We start from the raw sequence: 24,643 nt of genomic DNA, 5'->3' as shown, positions 1-24,643 counted from the left end.
ATCACTTCTGTTAAATTAAATTTAATAACTTTTATAATTATAAATATGATGTATGGTGAATGATACTTAATATATATGAAGTTTTCTCATTTTTAATGTATTTTAAAATGTGCTTTTATTATATTTAGGTGCTAGGCTTTGGGTTTACCAAGATAAGACCAGGTTCTTTTTGTTTGTTTGTTTGTTTGTTTGTTTGTTTTGTTAATCCTTACCAGAGGATATTTTTTCCACTCCACTCATTTTTAGAAAGGGAGGAAGAGAAGAAGGGAGAACAGGGCCCAGGGTAGGGAGGGAGGGAAAGAGAGAGAGAGAGAGAGAGAGAGAGAGAGAGAGAGAGAGAGAGAGAGACACAGAGAGACAGAGAGACAGACGATGTGCGAGAAACACATCAATTAGTTGCCTCCTGGAAAGAGTTTCTGAACTGTGACCCATGTACCTGCCCTTGACCAAAAATCGAACCTGCAATTCTTTGACCCTTTGGTGCCTGGGGTGACACTGACCACTGAGCAACACCAGTCAGGGCAAGACCAGGTTCCTATATGCAAAGAGCTCACAGCCTAGTTGGGTAGACAGACAAAGAAGTAATTACAAACAAATGCTAAATACACAAATAGAAAACAGAGAAGACACTCCCTGGAAGGCTAGATATTACAATAATTCAGAGCACAGATAAATGAAAAATTACTTCTATAATAGAGATTATATCTGACTTGTATATTTTTGAGCTCTGATTGTGTTTTATTGATTTTTTACAGAGAGGAAAGGAGAAGGATTGAGAGTCAGAAACATTGATGAGAAAGAAACATCAATCACCCTCTTGCATCCCTCCCACTAGGGCACATGCCCTTGACCAGAGGCACATGCCCTTGACCAGAGGCACATGCCCTTGACCAGAGGCACATGCCCTTGACCAGAGGCACATGCCCTTGACCAGAATCGAACCTGGGACCCTTCAGTCTGCAGGCTGACACTCCATCCACTGAGCCAAACCGGTTAGGGCTGAATAATAGTTTCTTGATTGATGTATATTGAATATTACTAATCTGAAATGTATGTGATCTATAATTAAAATTTCAGTGACCATGAAACTAACTTTTTGAGGTTTTACTCAGAATAAATTCCTCCATGCTTTCTTTTAAAAAAACATAATTACATTTGGCTAAAATTTTTTGTTCTTTGTTGAGATTATAGGCATACATTTCATTTTTTTTTTTTTACTAAGCTATTTCCCTCCTTTTAAAACATAATTGCTCCTTAAAAGCTGAGCAGGATTGTTTTACAATCTCTACTCAACCTCCTGAACTAGCGTTAAAGTGCAGATACAAGTGGCATGAAATAGCTTTGATCTCTTTTATTCTGATCCTCTAATAATTGTCCCACTGATGTAAGGAAATAACAGTAGCCAATGCTCTAGTGATAAGCATTTCAGAATTTTTTTTTTTTCTCCTAGGGCCTAAAGGGCATTGAGTTCAACTCAGAGCAGCTGCAGGATTATGGGAATTACAGTCTAGCACTACTATGTTTTCACATATAATTTTGTCTCCAAATAATTTATTCCCTTTGTATAAACATCAAGGATCATCTTTTTATCTTTGGCTCTGAATCTTACTAAAATCATTACATCTTGATTTTTATTAGATTTTATGATCTCTCTGCTCTTTTCTCTTAAGCAGATCTCTTCACTGATATAAAGTTCTCACTTGGGCCTGAATAACAGTAAATACAATAAACCTATCTTGTTTTGAACATTTGTGTTAAAGATCAGTTTTCTAGGATACTTAGTAAAGACACTAAGGAAGAGTTTATTCAAGACAGACTGCTGAAATAAGAGTTTTGCAATATGGGAGATCAGGCTTAAATTCCGAGTAAGGCAAAGTGAGAATTTTCAGTCATGAAGCAGGGGGGAATCAATAATGGCTGGGAAATGACTAAGAAGAAACATTAAGAAAAGGGAGATTCTTAGTGAAGAGAGACCTGGGTGATCAGGAATCTGGGGTTGGAGGTGAGGAATTTGATCTGATACTGAGGGTTTCCAGATATCAGGGTGATGTCTTTTGGCTCATCTGACAGTAGGATTCTTAGGGAAATTGAATTTGAATTTCTATTATCTATGAAATTTTACTATGGCAGCCTGAGCTGACTATACAGGCATATATAAACAATCTATATGGGAAAATGACTGGGCTTGTTTGAAGAGAACAAGGCCAGCCTGGTTAGTGTGGCTTGAAATGGAGGCTGAGTATCAGGTAGGACCGGTTCATGCACAATCTGAGAGCCACTCAGGAATATGGCTCTTAATACAGAGATCATTGGATGATCATTGAAGAGTTCATGACCTGACACATTTGCATTCTAGAAAGATCACTGCCTACTGTGCAGATTGGGGATGAGAGATGAGAAACTGGGCAAGAATGGCTCCCAGGTTTGGACCATTCACAGCTCCATTTACTGGAGAAGGGATACTGAACAAGGAACAGGATTGGAGGGAAGGAAGGAAGACGTGAGTCAGTATTAGACCTACAAACTTGCCTTAATTGTGTCCCTATGCATAACTCTTATAGGCCAGATTTCAGGTGGCATTTTAAGTTCATTTTTAACATGTCAGTTTTAAGATAACCTGAAAACATTCAAGTAACAATTTCTAACAGTTATACTGGTTTGGATTTAGAGAGAGGTCATGAACAAAGATATATATTTGGGAGGTATTTGCTGCTAATAGAAATAGAAAAAAAAAAAGGAGAATATAGAATAGCAAATAAACTCCATACTTTATATACTGTATACTCCATACTTGCCAAATAGAAGTCAATGGGTTGCAGAGGTCAGGAATGGACAAACGAAGATCCCTGCTTTCACTTCCACCCCTTCCATTTCAGCAGAGAACTATTGCTCCTGTGGCTCTTTGATAGAACTGGCCATGTGGAGGTACTGGTGGAAGATTAGAAAGCAGGTAATGGGATAAATCTGGGTACTTCAGCCTGTATTAGTTTCCTATTTTTGCTGTAACAAGTTAGCACAAATTTAGTTACTTAAAATAACTTCATTATCTTACATTTTGGGATGTTAAAAGTCTGAAAAAGGTCTCCCTGAGCTGAATCAAGATGTCAGCAAGGCTGTGTTCCTTCCAGAGAATTGAAGGGGGAATTTGTTTCTTTGCCTTTTCCAGCTTCTAGAAACCTTCTGCATTTCTTGGATCGTGTTCCTTTCCTCATCATTGCAGCTGGAAGCACAGCATCTTCAAATATCTCCCTCTCACTTGAACCCTTGCTTCTGTCTTTACATCTTATTCTCTGACTCTTTTCCTGCTTCTTTTATAAGCACCTTTGTGATTATCTTGGGCCCATCCAGAAAATTGAGGATAATCTCCCCATCTCACGATCCTTAATTAATCACAACAGCAGAGTACCTTTCGGTATATCAGGTAACATATGCATAGGATCTGGGGATTGGGAGGTTGACATTTGTAGGGGCCATTACTCAGACTACCATGCATCACCTGTCACTCATCCATTCATAGCATCATCTCCTGTCAGAATTCTCCTCCTGCTGAGGTCTGAGTTCCTGACATGTAGATTCCAAAGCAGTGTCAGCTCCTGGCAGACAACCTTGGCTTTGAGCTTTGAGAACATGCTGTTCTATCTTTGGTTGGTCCTTCAGAGGTAGAAGATGCTTCCTGATGCTGCTGATATTGGAGTCACCTCATTGCATCTTATTCAGCTTCTCCAGTCTTCCGTTACAATGATTACCATAGACAACATGTAAAAGGCCTCTCATGGAGTCTGTTTTCCTGGCTTGCTGGCACGTGACAGGTGAGGACTGATGGCAGCTTAAATTTGAGTAGTGATGGAGGTGGACACATTTGCTCACATTTTTAAGTAAAATAATAAAATCAAAATGATTACTTTGGGGGAAAGTTTCCCAGGTCAAAAATCCTGCCATATTCAATCATGTTACTTTTTAAAAGTGTTACTTATTCTTCAACCAGGAATCAGGGATATGTTAATTGTGTTTGTGGAAATTAGAGAAAAGATGGCCACAACTTCCTCTCTGTCTTTTATTAGGTAGTTGAGAAAGCATAATTAAAGATTCCATTAAGTACTTTTTGTTATTTGTTTGTTTAAAGCAAGACTTAAATTTGAAGGATGAATTAAAACCATCAGAAAATATTCAAGTAAAGTGGCTTTTAATTTATGGAAGAGATCTATAAATAGTAAATTTAAAGAACACTAAAAATACACTGTGCCAAAGATACATTTCAAATTTAATAAGCCATGTGTTTTCTTTGGGATATGGACAACAACAACAAAAAGCATTCAACATATTTTAAGACCCTTTAAAAGAATTTTATTACAGCTGTTTTAACTTTATCCTGGAAACCTTTGCTTCTTTTCATCATCAAGTTCTTGATGAGTATATTATCTGAAGTTATTAGGAAATGAACTCACTGAAACAATTTGGTGAAACAGGTTCTGACCACTTGAGTTCAATCCCAGTTCTACAGTCATTGACTGTGTGATTTTCAGTTGTTTAAGCATCCTGAGCCTTGGTTCTCATTAATAACACAGGATCGATTTAACTTAATTTAGGAAATTGTTTGGGGATTAATGTAAAATGTCTAAATCTGAGGAGGTGGGCAAAAATATCAGAGATATTATTGGCATGATTTTCTGATAGAAAATTCCAGTATTAAAGCTAAAGGTTAATTCCTAAGTCTCTTTGCATTCTCTATCTAGCATTCTCTTTGTGAACTTTCAGGTGTCCATTAAACATTCCAGTAGAAAAGTAGAGGAGAAAAATAGATAAATACATATGGATTTTAGGGAAGAGATCCAGGTGGAAAATATACAATGAAATAATCACCACAAAGATGGTATTTAAAACTATGAGACTAGATAAGCATGGAAATGAGTACATATTGAAGAAAAATGTTTTAAGAACTAAGCTTGGCAGATTGTGCACCAAGATGGTGACATAAGAGGCTCCTGAACTTCACTCCTGCCAAGAATTCACAGAAGGAAGATATATTCATGGGAAGCATTGCCTCCCTCTGAGAGATGCAGACACTAGCTGGTTGCACCACATCGAAAAACTAAGAGAATGTCCACATTACACAGGTAAAACAGGCTGAATCCGGTATTACTACAGGACTTCACCTATCAAACATATACTCTTGTTAATCCTCACCGGAAGGTGTTTTTCCATTGGTTTTTAAAGAGAGTGGAAGGGAGGGGGAGAGACAGAGAAAGAAACATCTATGTGACAGAGATATCAATTGATTGCCTCCCACACACGCTCTCTAACTAGGGCCAGGAATCCAGCCAACCCTGAGCCAAACTGGCCAGGGCTCAGACATATTCTTGTGATTCCAGAATTTATTTTTTCATCTCTGTCTTATAAGATATAATTGTCAACCTGTATTTTTTTTTTCTTGGTACTTCTAGTGAAACATATCATTGTTTTTTCCCAAACCAGTATTTTTTTTTCTTTAGTATCTAGATGGACTTACCATCCATCCAGTCACCCAAGCAAGAAAGGATGCTGTCATCTTGAATATACTCCCTTTTCACTGGCCATACTTCAGTCTGCCCCTGCCCTCATAAAACAGATTAATTCACTTAGAAACAATCACCGTTATCACTGTTTTCTGCTGTCTCTCCATCTTATTGACATTCTTTAGAAAAACCTCTAATCAGCTTTTATATCCACCTTATCTTAGGCAAAGGCAAATTTTAAAAAGCCAATGGTACTATTCAAATATGTTACTATAATTACTTTTTTTTTCAACCATGAACTGGCCACCCAAGAACAGAACTAAATAAGTCAAAGCAATATCATTAAATAGTATTATGATAGAAATAATAAAGATAATACATTCCTTTTACTTGTCGATCTTTTGTGTGGTAAATATAAGGACGAGTATACAAGTTTGAGACCCTATATCTATCATTTAATTCCTTGTTTATATGAACTCACTTCTTTAAGAATTTATTTCCATGAAATCATCAGTTCCAGATTTAGGATTAAGGGAAGTAAACTGAGATAGGTATTATGACTGGAAACTAGGTGATTTATAGTTTTACTGAATATTTAGAAATGCCATTCTCCCTAAAACTAATTTTTTAATCTAATGCTTTATGAAGATTAAATAAAAGCAGCACTCAGAATGACAGGCACCAAAGAACTGCACAAACATTTCCTTAGTGTTGGCACTAGGAGCACTTACTTTTTTCAAAATATTCGAGGTTGGCGTCATTGGGAATGACTGGAAAGGCTAGAAGGTTTCAGAATGTGGCTTCAGATTTCTCTTCTCATTACCTTGAAATAAAATCAAACATTGCATGAAATGTTCGCACAAATGGACCTTTTAATATTCTGAATTAAAAGCATATAATCTGAGCCTAGAAACTGGCTTTGAAATACTTATTCCAGGAAAATAATTGGCTTATTCTAATTACAAATCTAGAACCCAATTTAAAATAGAAAGAATTTAAACTTCATTACAAGAATCAAAATTTTCTATAGAATTATACATCTTTGTGGCTATATGAAATAAAAGTGTAGTCTCCAGGAAAATTGGAATCCAATGTTAGATGGCACCTTAGTGGCATCTGTTATTGAATGGTAGATTGAAAAGGATGCCCATATAAAGGCATAATACAAAGCATTCACACATAGACTTGAGAAAGAATGAGATATCAAGAATAAGAAAATTTAGTTTACTTTTCAGTCTCTTGTTTTCTCTAAATTTTCTTTTAAATAGGATTGATCAGTCATTCCAGAATTACAATATAACTTTTTATATTTGTAGATTTAATTGTAACACCTAATCCCCATATTCTGGGAATGTTATTTATATGACAAAAGGTTTCTGCAGATGTGATCTTGGATAATCTAAATTAAGACTATCCTGTGATATCTGGGATAATAATCATGCCATTCATTATAAGAGGGAGGAAGGAAAGTCAATAAAGGTGACATGAAGACTGAACCTAGACATTAGAGGGAGGGAGGGGTCCCAGAGCCAAAGAATGCAACAACCTCAAGCAGCTGGAAGAGGCAATGCACACATTCTTCTCAGGATCCTCCAGAAGGTGCTAGCACTGCCATCTCTGGACTTAAAGTCCCAGAAGACTTAGTTCCAACTGTTTACCTTCAGAGAATTGTAGCAATTTGTGATAGGAAATTAACAAAGTATATATTACTTTTAGATGATAAAAAAATGTTATTTTACTATAAATAATAAGTTTTCTATACTTTTCAAGTAATTTTTATTAAATTGAAAAAATTATGAAAATCTCTCTACACATGTCTGTACCTGTTGCCAATTTGACCTACAGTTTAAGATTCACTGGAGAAGCCGAAACCAGTTTGGCTCAATGGATAGAGCGTAGGCTTGGGGACTGAAAGGTCCCCGATTTGATTCCAGTCAAGGGCAAGTACCTTGGTTGTGGGCATGTCCCCAGTAGGGGGTGTGCAAGAGGCAGCTGATCGATGACTCTCTCATCGATGTTTCTAACTCTCTATCTCTCTCCCTTCCTCTCTGTACAAAATCAATAAAATATATTATTAAAAAAAAAAAAAAGATTCACTGGAGAAAATGGTCAAACTGTCCTTCCTACTCTCACACAAATTGATAGGTTATTTAATTTATTTTGGTGGTGGTTGTTAATCTTCACCCGAAATATTTTTCTCTTGAGTTTTAGAGTGAAAAGAAGGGGGAGAAATATATATATAGAGAGAGAGAGAAACATTGATGTGAGAGAGAGAGATATTGATAGGTTACCTCCTGAATCTGGGCCAGGATCAAGCCTGTAACCCAGGTACATGCCATTGACCAGGAATCAAACCCAGTACCCTTCAGTCTGCAGGCTGATGTTCTATCCAATGAGCCTAACCAGATAGAGCCAAACAAATAAGCTTTTAAAGATAAAAGAAACAATATGGCCCAATAACTTGCCATCAAAGCAGTCTTCATAGAACCATAGAACACTAACTTTTTATATCTTAACGTCATCAACAACAACAAAATTATCAGATCATGGGTCATGTTTATACATGTATATAGCTTAGTATTTGTCTGTTCTCCAATTCTTTGCATATTATTCTTCCTTTATGACCCACATCCCTTTGAAAAGGAAAATGGGGGGAGGGAGCGGGCTTGCAACCTAGTTCAGTGTCTGGTAAAACCGTAGTCTTACTTCCCCACTCTGACGGGTGGAGCCGCAGAGCCTAACCCCAGGGCCCGCCACAGCTGGCTTGGCCAGAACTTCGGGGCCCTCAGGAGCCTGTCACAGGAGAAGATATAGAGGCCAGAGCCTCCCCACAAGTTCAGTTCAGGCTTTGGATCTGGAATTCCCCTGGATTGGAGATCTGCTAAATAAAGGTTAAACTTTCCTCCCTCGGAGTGCTGGCTGATCGTTCTCCCACAACATGTTCATATTCTGTGTTAGAAAGTCCTTTATCTGCTATCTCTCCTGTGATATGAGGCGTTTGGGTGTAGAGTCCCACTGAAGCCAGAACCTCCATCTTTGTGTTAAGCCCTCTCTCTCCAAGTGCTTACAGAATAGAATATTATGGGATGGCAAGAACTTTAAGTCTCAAGAGATCCAAATCTCAGTGTGATTTTCCCTGTGAGAATTTAGAGTACTTGTCTCATGTATAACATCTCTCTAGTTCCATGTCTAAAAAACAAATGTGAACTAAATAGGTTTAAGATACCTTCAGGTTCTAAATTTGTTTTGTAAGTAGCCCTTCTTTTGACATTGTTGACACTCTTCTGGAAGCCTTTCTAGATAAACTTTTTCTAGAACTTTTACTACTTTCCCATCGCTTTGAATATGCGTATATTTAAACAAAGAAATGGATTCTGTGTATATATTTATCATTTATAATTGTCTGTGTTTAGTCTCTCCTGTGAGAGCTGGTACCAAAATTATAAGCTTTTATTCTCCTCCTAGCATTTGAGTAAGCATTACTTGCCTTGAAAAGCTAATTTGTTAGTTTTCTCTCTCTCTCTCTCTCTCTCTCTCTCTCTCTCTCTCTCTCTCTCTCTCTCTCTCTTTCTTTTTTAACTAAAGAAAAATTTCTCTAACTTGTTGCCAGGAGAATTTCATATTTCATATGGCAGAAATACGAAATACATATTTTCTGAGAGCAGTTTTACTCCTTTATCAGAGGCTTCATTTTTGAACGTCACTGATCACAGATGTCTCAGTATTCAGGTTGACTGGAGAAGGCTCTGGTCCCCGGTCCATGCTCCCAATGCTTGTAACCTAATGTTCCTAGCACCGTGATAAGCAGTGCAGGAGAGTCTGCAGCTGGAGCTTGCTGAGAGCTGAAAGCTGCCGCCACGCCTTTCACTGATGGAAAAATAAACAGCACTTTCTAGCCTAATGCAGGCAAAACCTGTTTTTCCAGAAACAGTATACCCTGATTAACTTCCATTGCAGTTTTTGTTATGAAATATGTGTGTTTAAAAATATGATCACTTCAGATTATACAAAAGAATATATATATATATATATATATATATACACACAATATATACACACATATATATGTATGTATGTATAAATATAAATATAAATATAATCTCAACATTTTGTCCAGGACTTTTGAATGTCACTTTCTACATATAAGTGGGTCTAATTCTCTTGTTTTTCTACTCAGATTGCCTGAAGAAAAGCCAAAGAAATGGTCTTAATTGCTCTTGAAGGCAATGATGGATGAAGGAAAGACAGGTAAGGAGAAAAAAGAGATTAAAAAAATGTGAGGAAAAAAGGGAGAGATTTGTAACTACTTAAGAATATGTGGTAAGAATGATGCAAGGAGGACATAATCCTATGAAAATAAATGCATTCTGAAAGTCCCATTAATGGGTAGAAAAACATAAATATTATTTAATCCTAGGGAACTGAATAAGATAATTGCAGGAAACTACCACTTTCTGGAAAGCTTTTCTATAGTACTTGTGAATAAATGTCTTATAGCAGTAAGGAAAGGACACCTTAATTTCTCTCCCTAGAAAGTCAACTCAGTGACCCAGTTTCATGGGGATTTAAGAAAGTTAACTTGTAGACATCACAGAGGCCTAATCAGATAAAAATCCAGTAATTTGGGATTCCTCAGTTTCAAAGTCATTATATAAGACAAAAGGCAGATCACTGTTATTAAATTGATTATAACCATTCTAATGGAGAAACATAACCACAGCAAAGAAAGGAATAATCAGAACCTTTATTTTGTGGTTTCAAAATTATTTTTAACAAGAACATCAAAATACATTTAAGACAAACTAACATGAAACCAAGAAAACTTTCAATAGACACTTAAGACATCTGTCATAGGGCACTGGTATTATGATTGAGGACTTATTCGCATAGAGTTTCATTTCAAGTTATATTTGTGAATGACTATCATCTTTTCCTTTCAGCTTATTATTTAGAAGCAGTTCCCTAATGGATATAAGTATCCTTTCTAACCATATCTCCTCTATCAGCACCAGAAACCTAAGACAATATATATTTTGGGGGCAATTTGGTCACAAGACTAACATTAGAATTTTTATTTTTTTTATTTTAAGTCAAAAAGAACCTGGCTATATTTCTACCTTGGGTCTTTGTCTTGCTTGCTGAAGCCATAGAAAATAATTTTAATCACTCTCTTAGTGACTGCCCTTCAGACATTGGAGGGCAGTGGTTCTTTACCTTCCGATTAAATCTACTCACGTATCATAGATTAGATTAAGTATCCCTATCTCTTTCCATCCTTCCCCACTTGGGAATTTTCCAACTTGTCTCTATCTCTCTTTAGAGAACAGCCCTCTTAACAGACAGGGCTCTAAATACTAGATAGAACTGTCAATTTAAGCCTAAACATGGATGACTAAAGCTTGCCATTACATTTGGGGTTTTCTGGAGAGCTTCTTCATTAGAGTAATTTATTTTAAAGATAGAATAAAATGTCTCCAGTTCTTTGTCAGAATCCCCACTGTGTAGAAGTTTCTGTGGCCTACATTAAGTGCTATATATTCATTCATTCATTCATTCTCCTTAATTCCATCTTCCTCTTCAACTACCATTTCAAGCAGTTTATTCAGTGATGGTGAATCTGCAATTTACTTCCGACCATCTATTACAATGAAAATCACAAACCTTTCTGTGGATTAGCAGTAGGAGATCATTATCCTTGATTTCTTTGGCCCTCAATAGAGATTAGTGCACTGTTGGTGCCAGCAAGTGTTAGGCAACATTAAAAAATCGGTTTTAATTATTGAAAATACGTGGGTAAATTCTAAAATAATTACACAATATTGAAATTTAATTCATTGATGTCTGTAAACATAATAAGGATTTGGTTTGGTTTTTAAAGCCTTTTCCTTTGTGTTTTATGGGATTTTAGAAGAATTATTATTTCTCATTATTTTTATGAATCTGTCTCGCTGGTCTGATGCTAAAAACTAAATAATATACTGTAGTATCACGGATGGCTCTGCTGGGCTCTGACTCATTCCCTAAATTAAGAGATGGCTCTGACTGTTTTCTCAAGGGTAAGTTCTGCTTCTACATCTGAAATACAAATTAAGACACTGACTTTAAAAAGATGCTAGGGCATGAAGAACATGTTCAAGGGCGGAAATGTAAAAGAGACAAGCTGTTGTTGATAGATCCAAAATGCAAATGTTGATAGATGCAAGTGCTGGCCTATAGGCAATATGCCCTTCCCAGGAAATACGTGCAAAAAAAAAAAAAAAAAAAAAAGTCCTCTTGGATTCAGGCAGACCCCAAAGAAAAGTTGCAGTTTATGGTTTGCCCTTGCCAGTGTTAGAACAGTGGCTAGAGTGTTGGCCCCTACATTGAAGGGTCTCAGGTTAGATTCCAGGTCAAGGGCATGTACCTGGGTTGCAGATTGGATCCTCAGCCCCAGGTCTGGGCATGTGAGGGAGGCAACCAATCTCCCCCTCCCCACACCCTCACCTCCCGCCTCCATCTTTCTCTCTCTCCCCTTGCTCCATCCTTTCAACTCTCTCCAAAAATCAATGGAAAAAATATCCTCCAATAAGAATTACCATACATACATACATACATACATAAAAGTGTCTTGATTTTAGTCATGCTAATTAAAACATCTTACCTATAGTTTTAATTTACTTTCTTCTGCTTTTGTCTGAGAATTCAAAAGCTATTGTTTGAAAACCAAATTTTACTCACTTTTTTTTTTTGTATTTAAGCATCTCTGTGGTTATAATGTTATCCTTACTTTCTAGGTCCAACCATTTTCACAACAGTCTCTCCAGTTTTTTTTGTCCTCTAACAGATAAATACAAGAGATTTTCTTTGAAAGGACTTGTTGAAAAATATTAGCTGTCTTAATACAATATCAGGGAAGAGTCAGTTTACTGTCAAAATTGCACTCTAGTCCAGTTATTTAGGTGTTTTTATGTTTTGTTATTGTTGCTTGGTTTTTGTTTCTCTGTGATATGAAAAAATTAATTTGCCCCTTTTAAAAACACTGAAGAAATATTTTATCTGACCTAGAGCTTTGCTAATATTTAAATGAATGTGATACCATTTAAAAATATTTGATGGAAGGAAAACACCTTTTCCTTGGAAGGAAGAAAATTATAAGATTAACCAAAGTGATTAATAACAAGGACAGTGACTGTGCATGTTGATGATGGATAGGAGCCAAACATTGATGTGACTCTTCTTGGGAAATAGAAATAAGCATGGCTTTCTGACACTTTTTAGTAGGATAAAAAAGAGAGAAGACTAGTCCAAAAATAGAAGAGCCAGTGATTGCCTTTGGAATGAGTTTTCTAATAATTGCTTAAGAATAAGCTGAAAGTTATTTCTTTCTGAGTCTTGAGAGAAAAATAGAAATAAATTAGACACAAAATTGTGATAAGTGACAATGTGTAAAAGCTACTTAATTATAACTGTGTAAGTTCTAAGACTGATTTTCAAGATACCTCTATCCTTCTAATATTTTTCATCACTCAAAATGGCTTTTCCCCTTAGTACATATTTTATCCATATTTCAAAGGCAGGGTCAGGCAGCACTGTGTATGACTTTATCTCATCCCACATAGGCTTATCCATTTCAAGTTTCCAGAAGAAAGTTTCTGTTCTTGACTATAAGAAATTTTTTATAGAATCCCTAGCCTTCCCTTTGTCATCACATGATTAAGAAAAGGCAAGGATGATAGTGGTTGCACTTGACTTTGGTGAGAATGATCTTAATCACTGTTGAGGTTCTCCATAGGGAACAGAAATGACCATGGTTATCTGACTAGTAGATGCAAGTACTTACTGGTCCTCTCTCTGTGATGGTCCTCAGTGCCCCTCTTAGGTCAACCTTCCCCAATACAAACTACGCAGGGACCAGTTTGATAAAGTAATTCTCAATGACAAGTAAAGCTCTCGGGGAATGGATGGAGTTTTATTAATATATAATCAAATTCCTATTAACTTTAAGTCATTGTGTATGAGGCCGGGATATTTCTAAGGCTGATGGATGTCCCTCTCACAGTGACACTTCTGGAAATGAGTTCTCTAGAAGTATTCGATTCAGTCCTACAAATCCATGGTGAGAGACTGGTTCCTTTGGTCCATAAAATGTCCCTAGGCCACATCAATTCTGTAACCTTTAGAGAATTTGCAAGTGTTCTCTTGGAGAGTGAAGTCTATTCTGTTCTCTGCTATTTCAGTGTATTGATTTATCAGTTTAACCCAAATAAGTAGTGGTTCTTAACTTTTCTGAATGATGGACTCATTTTTAAGGATCTGGTGGAAATTGGAGCTATTTTCTTTGGGAAAAGTACACATAACACACATAGAAAATATTGTACTAAATTTCATATTATTGTGAACTAGCCTAGAATATATCCATGACATGAAAAATTACAACAAAAACTATGCCACAGATATTTCAGAGGCATGGAGAGATTGGGTCTAGAAAAGAGAGTTCTGAGAAGTTTCTCTCATGGAAAATGGAGGACTGATATTTACCTATAAATCATTACTGACTGTCTACCATAAGCACCTGTTTTGACTCTTGGGCATCTATTCCGATAGGACAGTGCCTCTACCTTCCTATTGATAGGTGTTCAACTTTGCCCTTGTATACAGGGAACATATTTCTATGAACATGGCTGGGGAGAAAGGCCAAGGATGAGAGGACATGATTAGATTATGGAAGATGGAGATGAAATTCAAGAGTATGTCACTAAGACTACTGGGAAATTGCACTGAGATCAGCTTCGCAGCTGCGACTCACTCTCAGAAGGAACATGCATTTATAATGTTGGGCTTCAGGTTCCAGGTGAACTATGTTGATTGCAAAATGGCCCCAGTTCCCTACCCCGTTCCCATTTCCTTCTTAATTTATATTCTTTGCATTGTGATTTTGCAGCCTTTCCGTTCATGAACTAGAATCTATTTCTATACTCCTTAATCTGGCTTCAGTTTATAACTTGCTTTGGTCATTTGAATATGGAAGAAATGCTAGTATGCCAGTTTTGAGGCTGAACCTCATCTTCCCACCTCCTTCATCCTTCCCTTCCCTTCCCTTCCCTTCCCTTCCCTTCCCTTCCCTTCCCTTCCCTTCCCTTCCCTTCCCTTCCCTTCCCAACTCATACATTAGGCTAGTTGAATATGGATCTAAACATGCAGGAGGATTGTAAAATTGACTCATCTTCCCTATATATCTTGATGTCAGAATGATGTGATATGGAAAACAGGGAATATCTCCCCCTAGAAATGCAGGCCCAGGCTTGGCAAATTCCAGCATAACATTCATTGAAAATTATTAATTCAGGAATTACATTAGGTCTTGAGAATATAGTAGGAAGCATAGTTCTAAAAGCAGTCATCTTTTGGTAGACCTGAACTTGAATTTACTTCAGACATGCTCTACTAATTTACTTAAACCAATTGGCACACTTCCCTTATTTGGGTATCCTCTATTCCCAACTAGAATTGTGCTTGACTGGACTTTTTGGAATGATTCTATTGGCAGTAATGCTGAATAGGAACTTAGTTTTAGGACTATGACCTCTTCAGAATCTTTACTCTTAACCCCAAAGTGAACTCCAACAAATTTTTTCTGGGCTATGATTTACTTAAATTTTACTAGTTCTTATCTTCTTCCAGGGTTTAGGCACTTTGGTAGGTATGATTTATAGAGGTCAAATGTTGTTGCTTCCAAAACATAAGACTCCTGGGTGGAAGAAACGGAAACACTTCATGCCAAGTTTTCTGATCTTCCATCCAATGCTCTGTCACAGTTATATGATTTAGGAGGAATTATTTGACCTCTTTGATCTGGTTTTATCATTGGAGACATTTTGTTGATGATGATTTGATTGCCTCATACAAAAACAATGCTGTTGAGAACTTTAAAAGTTCTGTTTCACTATAAACAACGATTTTCATTTTTCTTAAATTGAGATTTTTTTTGATCTGCCAAAACAAATGGCACAGGCAGCTGTATTGACTGTCCAGCTCTCACATTAAGCAGAGTTGTTAAACACACAACCACACACACAGGCACACACACAGAGACAAAACTCTGCTTACCACCAAGCACACCTACATTCATTTTTAAATTACATTGTTTTTATCTTGTTTTTTGTGAATGTGAGAAAAAACATAGAAGACTTCAGTTTCCTTGTATCCCTCAGTATCAGATGAGACCACTGGGAGAATGTACCACACACAAAAGAGGCTCTCTTGGTCTATCACTGTTGTGGACTTCTTAAATACAGAATAAAGTTCATTTACAAGCTTTAAAATGGCATAGAGAGGCAGTGAGTATGTTGAAATATTGCTTTCTCTCTGATTATAAATTATTAATATGAAAGCGGGAACAGTAATAAATCTGATTTACTGTGTGTATGAGTCTGGGTTCTCCAGAGAAACGGAACCAATAGGAGATTTATTATAGGAATTGGTTCACATGATTAAGAAGGTCAGCAAATCTTAAGATCTGCTTTCTGTAAGGCGGAGAACCAGGAAAGTTCTTGGTGTGAGTCAAAAAGTCTGAAAACAAGCTCACCCATGTTCAAAGACAGGGAACATAGATGTCTCAGCTCAAGGAGAGAGAGGTAATTTGCTCTTCCCCTGCCTTTTCTTCTATATAAGCCCTCAATGGATTGGGTGATGTCCATCTACACTGGTGAGAGTGATCTTCCTTACTCATTCTACTGTTCAAACACTGATCTCTTCTGGAAGACAGACACATCAAGAAACAATGCTTTACCAGCTATCTGGCTATCCCTTAGCCTAGTCAAGTTGACACATAAAATTAACCATCACCCTACATTCTATTTTGGTCTTGGAAAATGAAAAAGCTTATCCTGTCCCAGATTTCTCATTTGCAGTATGGATTGGGCAAGTCATTACTGGTTTTTTGTTATAGTTGTTTTCTGAACTGAATACCTATACATTGCTAGAAAGTGCCAGGCTTTTGATCTTTATCTGGTATGTTTTTATTTTTGGCTTGAATTAAAGTAAAAAAATATTACTTAAGGCTTTTCCCCCATTATGGTACTTTATACCATTAAAGAATGAAGAGAATAAAGGAAATGCAAAAGAGTATGCAAAGTCCTTACTTAATCTAGATAAACTCAATTTCATGGCAAATGTCATTTTCATATGACCTTTCTTACTGATGAAATAAACCAATTAAAAATTTACCAGATTTTGTTGACATATAAATTTGACTTCATTTTAACTGCAAATCATTGGTTTCTGGGTACTGGGTTCTTTATCATTTAGGTTTCACAGTGTTTTATTGTTCATGAATTAGCTAATTTTGTGCATCATATCATAACATACATAGAACCCATGGTCAAATATCAGAAACTGTATTCTCTGAACATTAGAGAAAAGTTCACGGCTCTATACTTAATGGTTTGTTGTGAATTTATAGTCTTCAAACTTAGCTTAGCACAACTTAGCAATTCTAGAGAGTTGGGCAGAATATTTGGAAGTTCGATATCCTAAAATGGTTGAGAAGTTTAGTATTTAATGTAGGATTTGAGGAAGAGTGGACTTTCAAAAATTTTAGCTTGAGCTCTGGCCTGTATGGTTCAGTTGGTTGAGCGTTACCCTGTGCACCAAAATGTCGCCAGTTCAATTCCTGGTCAAGGCATATGCCCAGGGCACATCTCCACCAGATATTGTTTTTTTTAAAAAACATTTTTAAAAAGGTTTTTGGGCCTGTTCCTTTCCTAGAATTTTGCAAATTACAACCTCAGCTCCCCCCCCCCCCCCCCCCCGTATTAGGACTTGTCTTAATAAAATTTTGTTTTGTTTTGTTTTGTTTTGTTTTATAAATTGAGCTCCTAAGCTTAATAATCTGGATCATAAAATTTGGACAATTTTCTTGAATGCTTAAGTACTTTGTTTACAAAGTTTGTGTGGGTTTCACTTTCTAATTCTGCATTTAAGTTACATAGAATAAAATATTGTCCATATGCTAACCATCTGAATATCTGGTCAAGTATGAAGGGGATAAGTTCATAAGAGAATGAAGGGATGGGTTTGGAGAGGTTGGGAGAGAAACTTATTTAACTAAGACCAATTCACTATTACAAGATCACCAATGTCAAGTGTAGTGATCAAGAGGCCATATGTGTCTTTCTTTACCCTGTCTACTAAAGCCATTTATTTTCCACTGAAAATCCAAGGATAAATAAAACTGCTGCTTCTAAAAGGTGAGAGGTTTTCAAGAATTGTTGAAGGGTGGAGGGAGAAACATAAAACTTAAGTCTTCTAAAGGTAATTTAGGTGATATCCTTAAAACCTGTGCTCTTATGCAGAAAACAAATTATAGTTTAATTTTTCTGTTTTCTAGAGTTTGGACCTTACATACTTGAGCCTCAGTCTTCTCCAATTAATGTTCCCAAACAAGTTCTCAACCAAATTTTTTCTGGCTGAGTTCTCACAACATAGCTCTTGAATATCTTTCTCCTGGAAAATCAGACATCCATACCTCTCTTGCCTTATTTCATTACTGTGGTGTCTATTGAGTGCTAAAATGTCAAGGTTATATTGTTCCTTGTGACAATAGGGCCCTGATGTTGGCAGTCTTTCTCCTTTCTCTTCTTTAAAGGTGTCCTTCTCTCACAGGGTCAGTGAGGTATGACAGAGCCAGTCAGTTTATGTGCATGACAGTTTTTACCTCAGAGGGAGGGATGCTCAAGATAAATGTATATCCAAGAGATAAATGATAGGCACACAGCCTCTAGTTTCTTACTTTGCTTAAGAGCTTTGCATATGTCATCTGGCTGGTTTGGCTCAGCAGTTGAGCATCAGTCTATGAACCAGGAGATCACCAGTTCAATTCCTGGTCAGGGCACATGCCTGGAGGCAGCCAATCAATGATTTCCTCTCATCATTGTGTTTCTATCTCTCCCTCTCCCTCTCCATTTCTCTCTCTGAAATAAATAAAAATATATTTAAATAAATAAAAGCTTTTACATATGTTAAATAATCTCTTCTAGGCGTGCTCTCCTTCTCCCTGTAATCACTGATTCTTTGGTTTCATTTTCTCGCTTGTTCATTTGTACTTTTCATCCTGTCTTATGAGACTCAGTTTTTCTTTAAATTCTTGGGAGAACAAAGTTATAACAAAAGCCTTGAAACCCAGGGCATCCCCTTGACTTCAAAGTGAAGCTGCTTTCCGCAAGCACCGAAATAGTCTTGAGGAATAGAGTCCCTGCCATCTTTCCATCAGCAATTTACTATTAGTCTCCTCTCTATTTAAGAATATAACACACTCATCAGACTTCTTTTGTAAGCTATGCTTCTATTCTCAGTTATCACATTCTGAATATCTTTCATCTCATATTTTATATTATTTTTCCCCCATCTTTCCTAATCACAAAGCTAGTTAGCTCATTGGGGCAGTTATTTTGCTTTATCTTTGAATTTCCAATGCTCAGCACAGGGATAAAGCAAATGAATACAAGTCTTAAAGCTCTCAATTGCTTGTATGTCAGCATCTGTACTCTCTAGTACTAGCATATTCTTTCCACATCATCTTAGAGAACATTTCAGCCTCCCTTTTCTAGAAAGCACCTATGTCTAACTCAAGGTATATTCATGCATATCAATAGTCAATAGACTATATTCCCTGTGGTCTGATATAATCCACTTACACCAACATACCTCATCTTCACTCATAACTCAAATAATTTGGATCCAGCCAGAAGGAATAGCCTCCCTTTCCTTCATTTTCTCTTACTGAACCGCAACTTTAATGTGCACACAGTTCCAAAGTAAAAAATATTGAAACAGAATAAGAAAAAACAAAAACAGCCCAAGAAATGAATCTCTTCAAGAGTGTAAGGAACCGGAGCAATTTCCTAGGAAACTCACAATAGATTAGCCCCAGGATGCTCAACAGAAAATCTTTGTACTCTGGAAATTAAAAATCAGTGGTTGGATTTATTATAAGCCCAAGGTCTGTATCTTGTCACATGAGACAATTCACAAGAAGAGGAATTTAAAAGAATAAAATTGGCTAAGCCAGAAGCATGTTTCACCCGATGTCAACATTCTGTCAATACCCTGCTTAGGTGCGCCTTTATTTTGTATCTGCTTTATCTCTGAACTCTTCCCTTCTTCAGACACCAAGACAAAAACTCAACAGGGTTGTTGAAGCAACTTTTATCTTGACAGCTTTAGTATTTCATCATTATGCCTTTGTTTCCATGGAAAATGTCTTCCCACGCTCTTAACTGAAAATGACTTTCTCATTAAGCCAGAGCTTTTGCCTCTTTTTACATAACAAATGTATACACAACCCACCTGCTTCTGGGTTACTTTCCATCTGTTCTTCAAAACAAATCCTATTGCATATAAAAACAGCATTTTTCTTTTTATGGGAATTATGTCTTCATGTAGATGGAATTTGTAATCAACTTGGGTTGTCTTTTTAGACAACAGACATATTTCAGGAACTTCACGACAATTGATTTACAGAATATCCTGGTGATGAAAGGCTCATTATTCTATTTGTTTTATAAGAAAATATTTCTGATGGATAAAGGGCAATTGAGATTTTATAATATGTAATCACTTTGATTGTAAGTTCAACAAAAGAAGAAGTCTCCTTTTTAAAATTATTTTTATTGTTGGCAGTACTACAGATGTCCATGCTATGTTTTCTCCCACATGCTCCCCACAATCTGGTTCACTTCCTGCCCCGCAGGCCTTCACCACTGTGTTCTTGGGCAATACATATCCTAATATATAAAAAGCCTGTAGCCATCATGACCTAAACAACCTGACGGACAACTAAACAGCAGGCTGTGTGGGTGACCAGGCAGGCAGGGGGTGTTATTGAGAGATGACCAAAGAACTGAACAGCAGTTTGCATGGGGCAACCAGGCCAGCAGGTGGGTTAGTGAGGGACAACCAAACGACTGAACAGCAGACTGCGTGGAGTGACCAGGCCAGCGGGGAGGGGGGAGGGGCTCAGTTGGGGCTGACCAAGATAGAAGCGGGGAAGTGGGGGGCAACAAGGCTGCCAAGGAGTTAGTTGGGGGTGACCAGGCCAGCAGGGGGGTAGTAAGAGGCATCCAGGTTGGCAGTGGGCAGGTGGCAGTTAGGGGCAATCAGATTGGCAGGCAGAGGTGGTTAGGAGTGATCAAGCTGTAAGGGGGGGAGGCAGTTAGGGGCGATCAGGTGAGCAGTTAGGAGTCAGTGGTCCCAGATTGTGAGACAGATGTCTGACTGGGATCTGGCCTAAACCAGCAGTTGGACATCCCCCTAGGAGTCCCAGATTGGAGAGGTTGCAGGCTGGGCTGAGGGGACCCCCCCATGAATGAATTTTGTGAATCAGGCCTCTAGTATGCATATAAGTTCTTTAGTTAGTCTCTTCCTGCCTCCCCCATCCCCTTCCCTGTGAGATTCCCCAGTCTGTTTCTGGGTCTATTTTGTTTGCCAGTTTATTGTGTTAAGTGTATTCTCATTATAAGTGATATCATGTGACACTTAACTTTCTCCGACTGGCTTTTTTTGCTTAGCATACCTTCCAGGACCCTCTTGCTGTCTCAAAAGGTAAGATAGCCTTCTTTTTTTTATAGCTACATAGTGTTCCATTGTGTAAGTGTACCTCAGTTTTGTTTTTATTTATCCCTTCATCTACTGATGGGCACTTGGACTGTTTCCAGATCTTAGCTATTGCAAATAATGCTGCTAGAAACATAGGGGTGCATATTTCCTTTCAAGAAATCCACGCTATTTTCCATAGTGGCTGCATTAATCTGCATTCCCTCTAGCAGTATACTAGGATTCCTTTTTCTCCACATTCTTGCCAGTACTTGTTGTTTGTTATATTACTGATGTTAGTCATTCTGGCAGGTGTAAGATGGTACCTCATTGTTGTTTTAATTTGCTTTTTCCTGATGATCAGTGATGATGAGCATTTTTTCATGTTTCTCTTGACCATTTGTTGTCCTCTTTGGGAAATGTCTCTTTAGGTCCTCTGCCTATTTTTTAATTAGATAGTTTGTCTTCCTTTTGTTGAGTTGCATGAATACTTTATATATTTTAAAAATTAACCATTTATCAGATGTACCATTTATTGACAAATATGTTCTCTCATACAATGTGTTCCCTTTTTTTTATGCTGGTTTCTTTTGCTGTGCAAAAGCTTTTTAGTGTGTGTTGTTCCATTTGTTTATTTCCTTTGTTTCTCTTGCACATGGTGAGTATTAGAGAAAATTCTGCTGCATGAGATGCTTATTATTTTGCTGCCTATATTTTCTTCTAGAATTCTTATGGTTTCATGACTTATATTTAAGTCTTTTATCCACTTTGAGTTTCTAGAATTTTTATGGTCTCATGACTTATGTTTAAGTCTTTTATCCACTTTGAATTAAGTTGGTGGTCTAGTTTTATTTTATTTTTTTGCATGTACCTGTCCACTTTTCCCAACACCATTTATTGAAGAGATGAGACTATCTTTATTCCATTGTACGCTCTTGCTTCCTTTGTCTAGTGTTAACTTAGCATAATTGCTTGGGTCAATTTCTGGTTTTCTGTTCTGTTCCATTAATCTATATGTCTGTTCTTGTGCCAGTATCAAGCTATTTAGATTATAAGGCTTTGTAGTAAAACTTGATATCCGGTACTATGATCCCTCCTACTTTATTCTTCTTTCTCAAGATTGTTGTGGCTATTCAGGGTCTTAGAAATCTCCTTCTTAAATTAGAACCCAAGTGGAGTTGAAAGTCATACAATCCTTGGGGTGTCAGAGCAATTAGGACATTGGGATCTACTGTGTTCTTAGCCTTGTATTCCTACTAGAATTTGAAAAGAAAGCTATTTATACTCTTCCCAACAAATATACATGCATTGGAAAGCTTTCATACTTGTCAGGGTCACTTTGTTCTGCAGGGTCCACAAATCATAACCCTAGTAAAGAATGTTTGATTTAATCTAACTCTTCATTTTTGATGGAAAATAAACTGAAGCTCACAGAAGCTAACAGATTTATTTAGGGTTATAATTATTTATATCTTATAAATCATGTTTTCTTTTAATGAAACAATTTTTTCCATAATAGATTGTGTTTTATTATTTTTAAATATTGGATGTAATATCTGCTTCTTTTATTAATGAATGCATTTATAATTACATTAGATTCAGTCACTTTTATAAAGAAACCAAATCCCCAGAAATTAACTAACTGGTCTTCCAAAAGTTACACAGGAAGAGAAATATTCAGAATATTTTCAAGTGAAGCCTCTTTTATGATATCATCTTGCCTTTATGTTTCAATGATCTTAGAACTGAAACAGTTGTTTCATTATTACTATTACATTTACAATTATTTTACAATAAATAATTTAAAGAGATATCAAAGCCTTTAAGATTATTTCTCCAAAGGCAACATTGGTTTTACTTTTCTTTGATATTATCTATCTTATTTTTTACTACTGGGTCACATAAAACGTTAAGAAAAGAAAAGTATTTGAAAAAATACTAAAAGGAAAATGAGCTGAAAAATTATAATTTCACAGCTTTTTTCTATTCCTTTATGTACAAAGTCTAATAATTCTTGTCTTTCTAACATGAGGTTGTGCAGTGATTTAGGACAACATTCATCATTTTAATGTTCTCACTCAGTTGTAGGGGAAAATAAAACAGCTGAATTTATGCTAAAAATAAACCTCACAGATTTGCTGGATTGCTCGACATTCTAGTTTAAACAACTGTCCTCGCTCTCAGAAAGCTAATCCTGCCTGGCTTTTCACTTTCCCAGGAGATTGTTCTAATAGATTTTTTAAGCTACATGCTGGATAATTGTTTCCACAACTAGCACAGATTGGTTTTCTCCAAATAAAAAGATGAAAATAAAACCTCTATCCAATTAAAATAGAGCTATTAATACCCTGCTGTGCTGGAAAGGAAAAGGCTGCTCTTCAAAAGTCTGCCATTTGTCACAGAAGCATGAATTTTCACAGCAACTGAAAGAATTGGGTGAAAAATTAAAAGTTTATGGAGAATGAGAAAAGCTGACAATTTAGCTTTTGTAAATAGGCACATGTGTAACATTAACATCCCTGAAGGAGGGGTGTCTTCACACTGACTCTGCTGACATTCCACCATGTGGAAGACGCTTCAACAGGGAAAAGCCCGAGTTCACTCCTGTCATTTGGTTATTTGTACCATACACTCAGCAATGGGAAAGATTAGCCCCCTCTGATGGAGTAATTAGATTTAGAATATTTTTTGTTTCCTGCTCTTGAATGACTTTCTGGCATTTAAATGACTTATTGCTTTGTGAACAATGTGCTTTGAAATTTATAGGTAATCTAGCTATTTTTTATATTTAAACTCAAATGGATATTCAAACTTTAGGATTTGAATTGCAGTAAAATAGCTGTTGATGTGATCATGAGTATCCTATTTCAACAGCCCATTTCTTAAACACTTTGGTGTAAGAACACCAAGGGTTTAAGAAAGAAGGCACATTAATATCAGCTCAAATATCATAATGGGTGAAGACATTATGTGACAGTGTTTTTCAAAGACCTGTATTAAAATATTCTCAGTTTTTAAAATTGTTTTTAACATTGATTCTTGAATTCTATTCAAAATACAAAGAATCAGAATATATGAAAACAGGTACCAAGAATATGTAATTTTAACAAACACACCATGGTAATCTTATAAACAAAAAAGGGATGAATGCCATCTAATAAAAGTGATATGTAAATTGACCATCACTCTAACACACAAGATGGCCATCCCCATGTGGACACAAGATGGCTGGCACAAGATGGCCAGCAGGGGAGGGCAGTTGTGGATGATCAGGTCAACAGGGAAGGGCAGTTGGGAGAGACCAAGCCATCAGGGGAGGACAGTTGGGAGGGACCAGACCTGCAGGGGATGGCAGTTGGGGGGAATCAGGTCAGCAAGGGAGAGCAGTTAGGGGCAACCAGGCTGGCAGGGAAGGGAAGTTAGGGGAAATCTGGCCAGCAGGGGAGAAGTTAGGCATCAATCAGGCTGGCAGGGGAGTGGTTAGGAGGTGATCAGGCTGGTAGGCAGAAGTGGTTAGGTGTAATTAGGCATGCAGGCAAGTGGTTGGGAGCCAGCAGTCCTGGATTGTGAGAGGGATGTCC

The 24,643-nt window shown here is 37.0% G+C and overlaps 1 long non-coding RNA gene across 1 annotated transcript in view; it reads left to right on the top strand.

Annotated features, from left to right (window-relative positions):
* LOC123651772 overlaps positions 1-24,643 on the top strand; it is a 76,396-nt gene that overhangs the window by 36,481 nt on the left and 15,272 nt on the right. Inside the window, exon 2 of the long non-coding RNA XR_006740682.1 lies at positions 9,670-9,740. This is a non-coding gene — a long non-coding RNA (uncharacterized LOC123651772). The remainder of the gene's footprint in view (positions 1-9,669; positions 9,741-24,643) is intronic.

The sequence above is a fragment of the Pipistrellus kuhlii genome, unplaced genomic scaffold, assembly GCF_014108245.1.
Source record: "Pipistrellus kuhlii isolate mPipKuh1 unplaced genomic scaffold, mPipKuh1.p scaffold_m20_p_8, whole genome shotgun sequence".
Taxonomy (NCBI): domain Eukaryota; kingdom Metazoa; phylum Chordata; class Mammalia; order Chiroptera; family Vespertilionidae; genus Pipistrellus; species Pipistrellus kuhlii.
Note: the sequence above shows the minus strand (reverse complement) of the source record. Positions and strands in the feature narration are given on the sequence as shown.